A 12,228-nucleotide genomic window follows, 5' to 3' on the forward strand; every position below is an offset into this window, starting at 1 on the left:
CATTGCTGAACATTTCATTTCTACTCTTTTATTTTATAAATAGTCCTAATATAATAGCTGTACATATAAAGCCTTGACCTTCTATATTAGACAAGATTCACTCTTTTATTTGCAAATGCCATAAACAAACTCAAAGTACTTTAAATTAAAACAAAAACCAAAACTAGTGTGTTGGAAAGACAGTTTGACAATTTGATGGGTTACAGAATATAAAGTTTTCCAGAATAGAAAGGATTCTAAAACACCTGGGGCTCATGACTCAAAGAAACCATGGTAGTCCTTTCTGGATTTTTTGTTTTGCATAAAGCTATACATTAACTTTCCTCTTCTCTCCTTCCTCTGCTAGTGTTGGGTACATAGAGCATAGATGTTGTACCTGCTCGGCCTCTTAATATCTTTAATCACTGGTAAGAAGCTCACACAACTCTGTCTCTGTCTTGCTCCAGACACAAAACTCCAGGGAGGGTGTTCTTTAGCTCTACTTGGGTATGACACTTATTGCTGAAACCTCCATACTTGCCAGGAGGGCAGCAGGGTGCTATGAATAACCCAGCTTGAGCCAGGTGTCCACCCTTGGAGAGATGCCACAATATAGCATCTTTGCTTTTGCTTAAGCTAAGTGTACACAGGAGGTGTAGACAATTTTAAAGGACCCTGTGACAGGCAAGTCACACCACGAGAACAGTCTCCACCATTCTGTTGACTGGAAACCAGATCCTTCCTAGTGCAGGGCATTGCTGCAAAAACTTGCACATTATGATAGGTAAAGTTGGTTGGTCTAAATTGATTGGTCGAGGAAAGAGGAATGCAGGTAAGATCTTTCGACCATTAAGACAAAATAAGTTGTTCATAAACAAAGTTAGGCTTTGTGATGAGCCTAGATCTGAAATCTAAGACTTAATACATTACCAGTTAAGTTGAGAACACAGTGTCTTGAGCACAACTAAAAACCCTGCTACAATAAAACTCAGTTAAAATGGATGGCAGTGTAAGTGCCTGGCCTAGTCCTGGAAAAGGCAACATACAGAATGATTTCACACATGATTCCTCCACTGTGTTTAAGTAACATAGAACTGGGGCGCCTGGGTGGCTCAGTCACTTAAGTGTTTGCCTTTGGCTCAGGTCATAATCCCAGGGTCCTGGAATCGAGTCCCACATCGGGCTCCTTGCTAAGCAGGGAGCCTGCTTATCTATCTGTCTGCCGCTCCCCCTGCTTGTGCTCTCTCTCTCTCTGACAAATAAATAAAATCTTTAAAAAAAAAAGTAACAGAGAACCATGGGACAAATTTTCCTTTTTGCACCCACCCAACCAACTAAAATCAGTATGTTAGCAGCATGTCTGGGTTAAGCAGATATGACCATCCTGCTTATGAAGTTAGGGAGACATTCTTCACTCCTAACACCCCTCTCCCTCCCACCACCATCAGACGTACTCTATATACTCTGAACAGAGATACATCTTAGTAAATATCCACTTTTTATTTTTTTATTTTTTATCAACATATATAATGTATCATTGATTTCAGAGGTACAGGTCAGTGATTCATCAGTCTTATATGATACCCAGTGCTCATTACATCATGTGCCTTCCTAAACATCCACTTTTTAAAACTAACTTTATATAGTCTTCTAAGTGGCCACATTTCTCAATTTGCAGGAGCCCCCAAGACACCAACTAGAAAGAATTTGAACTCTATGTTCACATTTATATTAAATATGCCGAGACATGTCTTACAAGTTTTAGGAAGCAAAGGGAAAGCCAGAATGTGGGAGAAGTGATAGACTTCTTAAGAGAAAACAACCAGAGTGAAGGAAGAGTCTGCCAGGGTAACGTGGAATGAGTGTCAGGTCATGAAGACTTAGGGCTCTCCATTAACTCCTGCCTCATTCACAACTACCAGGGCTCTGGGGATTTAGTGCCTTGTACTGACCCATCACTTGATTAGCAGAGACTCTAAGTGCTGTGTGGTGAGAAAAGAAAGCCCTCTGAAACTCTGGATAAAAATATGAAATATTTTTGGTGCAGACAGTGACTCGTGGATCTTAAATTTTCTGAGAAGATGGAATAGCAGACACCACTGAAAGAGAATTTAGATGCTCGGGGTCTTATTAGGTCTGAGACCACTGTTTCCCTACCAAATAAGGCAGGAATGTGAGCCTAAAGACCCACAATACAGCACTGTGTAGGTCCTGGAGTTCTTGGCAATGCTGGGGGAAGGAGAATCTCTGGATGAATTGAGATTTAGGATATAATTGTAAAGGCGACACATTGTGTCCACCTCTTAATGAAACTCAAGACGTATCAGCTACTCCAAGGAAAATATTTATCAAGTCCATGATTGACAGGAATTTTCTGAATTTAAAAGCAGTAGAAGATACCATGAAAGCATGTACACATGCATTTCATTACCAAAAGGATCATTAAAAATGCAAAGGATCCAAAAAAAGGATCAAATAAAAATCCACCCCAAATGAAAAGATAATCAGCAAACAGAAAACAAACTGCAATATATATAACAAAATTATTCTTCTTAATATTCTCAGAACTATTTCATATTGATTAGAAAAACAAAATAATAGTATAAATAATAGGGTGAATGCCTATCAATTTTAGAGAAAAAAACTATTTTTGTACCTACACACACACACACACACGCTTACATGTATGTATTATTGCTATGTAGCAATGTATTTTCAATTAAGAGGGTGAACATCATTTCTTATATGTTCTCTCTGCTTTTGGCAGTAAAAACTTTTATTCTTAAGAGATAAATATGGTTTTCTTTTAATGAGTATTTTGAAATTATATATTTTAAAACATATTCTCAAATTGTTATTTTTTCTTAATTCACATGTATCAACTTATATTTACACCTGGTTGAAGCATAAGATCCTTATCATTTGGGTTAACTCACATGTGGGGACAGTATATTACACTTCCTATTTCAGGATTTCCAGGACATTATCTGGGAATGAACAATTTAGTAATAAAGGCTTTTAAACCTCACATATTTTAGGAGTAAATTTCCATTATGTTGTCCTAAGTGGGATGCATAGTCCTAGGATTCAATTCTACAAGAGCAATAAGGACTAATATCTTTAAATATGAGCACCTGTGAGCTTTGCAGAGATAGTGGGAATTCATTCCTCATCAATTTGTTTATGCAGTAAATAGGTATCTGGCTTTTCTCTGTGCCAGATGCTGCACTTGGATGCACAGATGAGTAAGAGTGTTCTCTAGTTGCTTACAATGGAGAAAGATCAAAGATATTATTTAAGTTTCTTTTGAGGTTAAGTCAGGATTTTGTCATCACTTTGAAGATTCTCATCCACTTGAGGCTCACATTCATTATAATTTCTAATTACCTTTTCTTCTACATTGATACTAGTTTCATTACCACACACACAAATATATAATATATAAATATAAATATAAATATAAATATACATATATATATATACTTCCGGAAGTCTGAGAATAGTTCAGAAAATATATTTTATATTTTTGCTCATTTTTAAATTTCATGCATTAGAAGGGTGTTTTTTTAATGAACATAATTGTGAAGAATATGAAGAATATAATTTTGTTTAATAGCCATAATAATAATATCAATATCTGGCATTTATTGTGCTTTCACTGTGTGCCAGGCACTGTTCTATGTGTTGTAACATGTGTATCTCTTTGTATTTTCACAAAAATCCTGAGATATTGAAGTACAAAAAACTTCTTATCTGTTATCATAGTTCTGTATATCCAAGAACATTTGTTATGGACTGAATGCTTGTGTCCTCTCAAAATTTATATGTTGAAATGTTCACACACACGCCCCTCCCATCCCACAGTCAATGTGAGGATATTAGGAGGTGAGACCTTTGGGAGGTAACTAGGGTTAGATGAGGTCATGACAGTAGAGCCCTCATAGATGGGACTGGTGCCCTTATAAGAATCAGAGAGTATTTGCTTCTCCTCTCTGTTCTCCATCATGTGAGTATATAAGTCAGCCCTCTGCAATCCAGTAAAGGACTCTCACCAGAATCTTACCATGGTGGTACCCTGATCTTGGACTTCCGCCATCAGAACTGTGAAAAATAATTTTTTATTGTTTATAATCCAACCAATCTATGGTACTTTGTTATAGCAATCCAAACTGACTTGTGCAACCTCTGAAAACTGAAAGCTATTTTCATTTATTTTATGACAAAATTTATTTGGTGGTGTACTTCTCAGCTGAACTGATTTGAGGTTAATAGTCCTTAACTAACCTACTCAGTGTGAATGTTTATATGTTTAGCAAAAAAAAAAAATTGTCTTTTATTATGAGTACCGCTGTGATTGTTATATAATATATAGAATATGAGTGAATTACCTCACTATCATACAGTTTAAATTGAGAAATACATATGGCCCCAAGGGTTTTGGAAAAGGTATGATGGAATTATTTCTAATTCCCATTTACTAATAAGGAAACTGAGGCCCAAAGTGCTCAAGAAACTTGACCAGGGTCACATAGCCTATAGAAGAACTAGTATTGAAACTCAGTCTTAGATGGCTAAAAGTAATTTTCCTAACTAGACTTCAGAAATGACTAATCTATTTATATACAAGTAAAGTATGAATAGACATTAATGAATAAATGCTGTAGAAACACTATAATTAAGGTGGAAAAGCTTTTGCCTGGGTATCTTAAAAAGAGGTAATAGAACTGAAGTTCTATTACTAACTAGCTATGTGACCTTGAGCAAGTCTCTTAAATTATCTCTGTCCTAAATTCTTGTTCATGTGATAAGGATCATTATACATGCCTTACAAAAATCTTGTAAAACTAAAATGCTATAATTGTGGTGAAAGTACGTTGAAACTAATTAGTGCTGTGCTTATATAAGATATTATTATAACAATTTTGTAATATAAAGAGATATTTTTATTCTTTTAAATTGAAAAGAACATTAGAAGCATTTCAAACTTATAATACTCAAGAGAAGAATTTCCTAAAGTGTGTTTCACAGAACACTAATCTGTGAAATGCTCCAGGACAGAGTGTTGTGGTCCAGTATAGCTGGAAAAAGATACATTATATCTCCCTTTTAAAGATTCACAAGGCTAATGTAAATACTAAATGTTCTTAGAGCATTGCTTAAAGAGAACTTTTTTGTTGTTGTTGTATTTAATCCAGGATGTCCAAAATTTATCAAGCTACCTTCCAGCAACACCTTTGAACATTTTGGAAACCATTTGGTTGAATATGTTATAGGAAAGACTTAGTATTTAAAAGCCTAAGATTCTCATTAGTGCTAATGTGTATTTTGTCTCCACATGGAAAGCTATTTAACTATTTTATGAGTACCACCAACTCTGTTTATATTTAGAAAAGTATACAGGTTTTTCTTCTACCAAAAATGTTTTACTTTCAAAAACTATAATTTGTTTTTTTTTTGCAAAGTTTTCTCCCATAGCAATATATCCTAGTGGTATACTAATAACTCATTAGAGTTCGTTAACATTGTTGTAAGCTTACCACATACAAATATAATCAACTTTTAAAGAGTTCTTATTTCTCCACATTTTCCTTATTTTATTTATGGTTAAAAAAAAAACCTGCATCCATGGTTCTTTGGAATATTCCTCTTGAAATAACTCTGATGATTAATTTTATGTGTTAACTTGACTGAGAAACAGGGTGCCCAGATATTTGGCCAACTATTATTCTGGATGTTTCTATGAGAGTGTTTTTGGATTTAACATTTAAATCAGTAGACTAAAGCAGATTGCTCTCCCTAATATGGGTGAGCTTATTCAATCAGTTGAAGACATGAATAGATCAAAAGGCTGACCCTCACCTGACTAAGAAAAGTCCTCTGGCCTGACTGCCTTCCCTGAGTTGTGACATATTTTAGGAGTAAATTTACATTATGTTGTCCTAAGTGGGATGCATAGTCCTAGGATTCAATTCTACAAGAGCAATAAGGACTAATATCTTTAAATATGAGCACCTGTGAGCTTTGCAGAGATAGTGGGAATTCATTCCTCATCAATCTGTTTATGCAGTAAATAGGTATCTGGCCTCCATAACTGCATGAACCAATTTCTTATAATAAATCTCTGTCTCTCATCTCTCTCTCTCACTCTCTGTCTAAACACACACACACACACACACACACACACACACACACAGACTTACTTTACTGGTTCTGTTTCTCTGGAGAACCCTAAGACAGACTTTTAAAAAATTTTTACATCTTTACTCCATAAAGAGAAACTCTAAAAAAAGTTCTTTTGCAGTTGATGTTTTGTGGCAATTTCTGAACTATGCTGATCATACCTCAGAAGATTATTCTATAGCTTAATCATTCTTCTCAACCCTTTCATTCCCTACTGGTAGAGTTAGGTTTTCTCTGCTCATTTTCTTCTTAGCATGTGGTATATGTGTACATACAAGACTATATTAGATTATTTGTTCACTTATTTATATTTTCCCACAACTCACAACTAATCTCTAGAACAGGAACCGATTTATTTATCTTTGTTGGAATATCCAATTACATCTCAATGCCAATTAATGACAATTAATTGGTAGCAAATACCAGTTGAATTATTAAGAAGAATGTAAAGATATCATTAAGGTCTTTAAAATCTGAATCCTTAAAATCTTGCCTTTCTACCCCTTTAAAATAACATTTCAAATGAAGCAAATGTCTTAGTATGTCAGATATTTTGTAGCATAAATAATGTTTTCTGGCCGGCAACACTTTATGGTGCTGTTGAAATGAAGACTGCCAAAATGAGAACAGAGAGAGGCTATTTACTCAGCCAGCCACCATCACTCTCATTTGGCAACAACTCAAAGGCAAGCAGCGGAGTGGGAAAGCTTTATAGTATGTAAAATGAAGGCTCCAGGTGCGCTCTGATTGGAGGTTGTTGGCATGGCGAAGCTAGGGGAGGGTTAACTAGAAGTGCGGCATCTTACGTGATTGATTTGAGGACCATATTTGGCTTTCTGTAGACGGTCTTAAGACAGAAGCAAGGGCAAAAATTAAGGAAGCTCGCAGTCATTGACCAAGGCCCGACCATTCTAGGCTGATTGCAGCAGAGGTTGTTGTTTGGCTTTTTGGACTGTTTGCTGCGGAGTTTTTGGGATGGGGGCTCTATTGCCCTATGTTATTTGTCCATTAGTTTATTCAGTCTCTCAGTGTGAATTATTATAACATTATAGTGAAGTAACTTTAAAAAATAAAAATATAAAATTTCACATCATCTATACCAAGGAGGGGGAAGATATTCTGGCACGTACATAGTGGTGATTAGCTGTCTGTCAAAAATACCCCGTTAATGATTGAGAATATAAATGCACAGCTCAAATATGTCGACAGTGGTAGAGAGGTGAGGTGGAATTTCTGAAAATACATTCTGTGGATTTAAGTAATATACTAAAGGCACACACAGCCTCTCTTTTCTGTGAAAAGATGCATCATCTCTTCTAGTGCACTTTGTTAGAATATACCTTCTTCTGATCTAACTTTAATTATGGCAGCATCAGCAAATTCCACACTGCCTCTCCAATTTAGAAGATTTTGCTGGCTGACTTTAGCCCGTTTATCCCAGCAGTTGGTCTACTAATTCACATTAGCCCCGTGGAAGAGAAAATTGCACTTAAGTAGAGGAGTGATGTGCTCAAATGATAAATGTTCACGAACTAAATCCTTCAATTCAGGAATATGAAAAGGTGAGAAGTAGAAACATTGGTTACTCATTTTTTTCTTTGAATTATCATTTTCATCAATCATTTTCAAAACATAAATGGACTCTTTTTGTTCCCACTCAACTATATCTCCCATATATTATCCAAGAAGAATGTATGCATGTCACGACTCTAAGAAAATGATGTATATGTTATTGTGAAGCAGAGCATTTATTTTTCAAAAATCGTAAAGAGAAAAAATTATTTTTCTCCCTTAGCAATAAGATTGTTTTGCTAAAATACAAGTATTGGATTCTTTAGTCTTTCATAAGCATTGTCTAATACAATTATATACAGAATATGTATGTTACAAATAAAAAATGCTGTTTTGTCTTTCATTTTCATACTTGCATTGAATAAAAGGTTACCATTTATATCTTCAATTCCTCTGACAAGTCTTTCAGGGTTTCAACTCTATAGACCACTAAGTTGCAAATAGTATAGCATCTTGCTTCACAAACAAAAGTGCCCTCAGTAGCAGAGAATGTATTCAAGTCCTCAGGTACCAATGGGAGCCACAAAAGGGCCCATTGGGGTAGCATTTTCAAGGTTCTTTGGAGGTTCTGGGGGGTAAATCGTCAGTTTCTTAGGGGTCGAGTTGTTTGTGTCTTTACATGGCTAGCTTAAGGGTCTCTAATCAGCAATCTCAGAGAAATGATCTTGAAAGTCTTTTTCACTGAAGAAAGAGGGCTGATAATATCATTTATTTTACCATGTATGCTATGTTTCACTGCAAAATGAACTAATAGTTCAAGCAACTCAAAGTTGTTTCCATTTCTCAAATTTAATTTTCACAACAATTTTCTTCTTGCGTGACTCAAAGGTCTCTGATCTACTATTTAGGAAAACACCTTTACAGTAAGTAATAAAGTAAAAATATTTAGCTTTCCTTCACATTGTTGGTTGAGACTGTTCATCTTTGGAAAAATATCTATTAAATAAACTGATGTCTGACTCTTTATCACCAAACTCGTATCTGGCCGTTTATTACTCAGATGTTACAGATATTCGATTTTCTATATTTCATTTTATCCTTTAGCATGCAATCTTTTGTTTCTGCATGAAGAAAGTAATACATTAACTTGGTGTTTAAAGAATTGATCAGGACATTCCTCATAAAAAGCCAAGTATATCCATTTATTGAAGCAAAATCCCGCTATTGTTTTCCAGTTGTTATAAATTTGCCTAAAAAGGTGAAATTTCAAATCTGTCTTTTTTTTTTTAATGCAAGTCACCATTTTTAGAATCTCAGTTGGTGAGAGGAAGAAAATGGGGAAGTGAGACAATAGAAATAAATGGTAAAATGGCTAATGATGCATGTGGTTACTACGCAGGCAACTATTCTCCCACTTTTGCCTCTTGATTCTGTTGAAAAAAAATAGTGAAAAAATTACATTACACATCTTCTGAAATTTATTCACCAGCTATTTTAGTGTGAATATTTTGTAAACGATCAACTTAATGGTGTGGTATCAGAATAAAATCTGCCGACTTTACTCTTTGCTAAGATTATTATGGCAATCTTAAATCCATACTCTCCCTCCAGCTCCTGTCTTCCCGAGACTGGCTGCATCAGGACCTCTGCCCTTGAAATTTCGGAGGAGTCTCAGCTCCCTTGTTGCCCTGTGCTTATGTTGACTACAAACACCATTGTCTGAACTAGTCATTTCTCTTGCTTTCTTTTTCTTTTTGACACTAAAATCGGCTCATCAGATCAATTGCTTTTATAATAGCTCCTTGGAAAATTTAAGCAAATCATAGGACTTACAGAGTTCTAACATTATGGAGTTTTTGTAATAGAAACCTAGGTGAAATTCTCCCTTTATTATATTTGTCCATCCGTGTTTCCCTATAGTATACCTAAATGCTGAATTGTACAGCATCCCCTATTGAGTAAGGCAACATGAAGTTTTAATTTACCCAAAGCACAATCAAATAAAAGAAAAACAGAGCTTATTTTGTCAGAGTAGAGAAGACTAACCTGTAGGACAGTCAATTTCAAACACGACATTAAATAAAAAGAAGTTACTGTGTGCTCACTTCTTCCGACCTCAACGCTCTAACCTTTTGATCTATTTTTTAACTCTTGAAATAATGCTATGTCAGGTTATCCTCTGCAGAATATTTTCTTTGTAAGACCGCATTATTTTAGAGATGAGAAAGATAGAAGTAACCGGGGATGTAGATGAATGATTTTTAGAGATCATTTCGTTATCATAATTTCAAATTGCATTTTGATTGTAATCCCCATCATCATACATTTTCTTGAAGCAAACCTAAGTGCTGGCCTGTTCAGTTGTGAGATCTCTTTTCCCACCTGCAGGAAGAAAGAACATCCATGAACATCGTCATGAGCGAGGGGAACAGATGCCTGAAGTCCCTAGAAGAGCAACAGCAAGCAGCCCTCATGCGAGAGAGAATTTCATTTTCTGGAATTACCAATTGTTTGGGGTCCAGGTTAAGAGTGGTATTAACTTGCCTGCAAGTGGCAATCTAAATGGGTCAAGTCCAGCTGTTGCCGACTATTATAGCACCTGTCCTAATACTGGAATCTCTAGGTAATAGTGCCACTTAGAAAAATGGAAAAGTGAAATTGAAGTACGAGATGACTTTGTCTTCACTCTATGCCTTATTCACCCTGGCAATTTAAAAAAACTGCACGTTTTGATATTTTCGGACACAGTACCACTTAAATTCCTTCTTCCTCTGCGTGTTCAGGGTGGGGATGGGTGGCGATGCATTATTTTAAGTACGACTTTCCACAGCCCGCCAATGGCTTAAGATAGAAGGCTTTGAAGGGGAACTGAGAGACAAAGCAGATTGGTTCTCCCTGTGAATGCCTAGATATGCAGTCTAAAGGGTGTGTTTGGCCCCCGATGCTGGCAAGCTATTGAGTTCCTGCCAACAATGAATTCTCTAGGATGACAGCGGGATTTGTCAGTAACTGCTGCTTGACAGGTTGAAGGGAAAGAGGTGCAAGACGATGGAATGAAATCACACTGCCGCACAGCCTCAAAGGGTTCAGTCCTGGGCTGCGGCATACCATGGCAGCTGAGCAGGCAACTAGGCAGACGATACTTTGCTGAGCCAAGAGAGTGTGTCATCCGTGAGAGGAAGAGGCTCCACGACTAAAGCTAATTTTTGAAATGTTTTGTCTTAGAACTCATAGCTTTTAAGGGCACACCGAGGTCCAGCACCACCGTGAATGTCACATAAAAATTTAAATTACAAGAACCCAAGGGTTGGTATTTGGAGGTGAGGGGAAGGAAAGAGAGAGAACAAGCAGGCATGCTTTTCAGAGGCATGGATTATTTGATCAGTGTCCACCCTGGAGTGAAGGTGATTCTCCTGAGTCGCTCACGGGAGGTCATCTCCATCCCTATGCACCTACTGTGTTACTAAAGTTCAAAGATATACACTCTTTTTTTTTTTTTTTTACAGCATCTCTCCTAAAAACATGCAAAGTACTTTAAATAATTTCACCCAAAGCTGAGAGAATAAAGTGGCTGACATGGTGTGCCATTCTCTAATTCAACCACTTTATAAACTATTTTCAAGGGAAATTTTATCCAGGTGTAATTTTCATCCTAGGCACTGACTTTAGAATATCATCTCTAGGTAAGATGAGCACCATGGTAAGCATATGTATTTCCCTGGAAAAGGGCAAGAGGACTTTTAAAGCATGTCACAATTTGTGGGTAATATTCAAGCCAAGGGCGCCACCTTTCATAAGAAGAGTGTTGCATATAGTAGTATTTGCATTTTGATAGTAAGTATCATGTGAAATGCTTACAAATCTTTATGTGACTCCGGCATATGGACCAAAATTGTCACCAGAGATTATTACTTCACACAATATGTGTTTAAAATAATGATTTTTATTATCTCACATACTTAGAATGGTAGCTGGGCCTATGGGTGAGAGCAAGATGGCTCATGGGGTAGGGAAAGAAAATATTGGAATGTATATATTTTTTAATATAAAAAGGAAAAAAATTGATCTTCATTAATTTTGATCATAAATGGACAATTTTGCCCTTAGGTTTTTTTTTTTTTTAAGTTTTTATTTGAGACAGAGAGCGAGCTTGTATGTGTGCCCTCGTGCATGTGGGGGGAGGGACAGAGGGAGAGAATTTTTCAAGCAGACTCCATTCTGGGCTCAGAGCCCCTATGTGGAGACAGGGCTGAATCCCAGGACCCATGAGATCATGACCTGAGCCGAAACCAAGAGTCAGTCACTTAACCAACTAAGCCATCCAGGCGTCCCAACCCTTAGTCAGTTTTTATGACGTGAATGCCCTGAGAAATATTGGAAGTTTCATAGAAGTCAAAATATATAACTACTTGATATTATTATTATTAATTAAAAATGTAAACCTTAAGCCTGGGGCACAATCAATGTTTTTTTTTTTTATTGTTAAAAATCAGATCTGGATAACAAGTATTTCATGGCTGGTGTCTTAACAAATCAATATTGATTTTAATAATGTAA

This window comes from Mirounga angustirostris, unplaced genomic scaffold, assembly GCF_029215605.1.
Source record: "Mirounga angustirostris isolate CCGP_5_RB_7025 unplaced genomic scaffold, mMirAng1.0.hap1 SCAF_6, whole genome shotgun sequence".
Classification (NCBI taxonomy): domain Eukaryota; kingdom Metazoa; phylum Chordata; class Mammalia; order Carnivora; family Phocidae; genus Mirounga; species Mirounga angustirostris.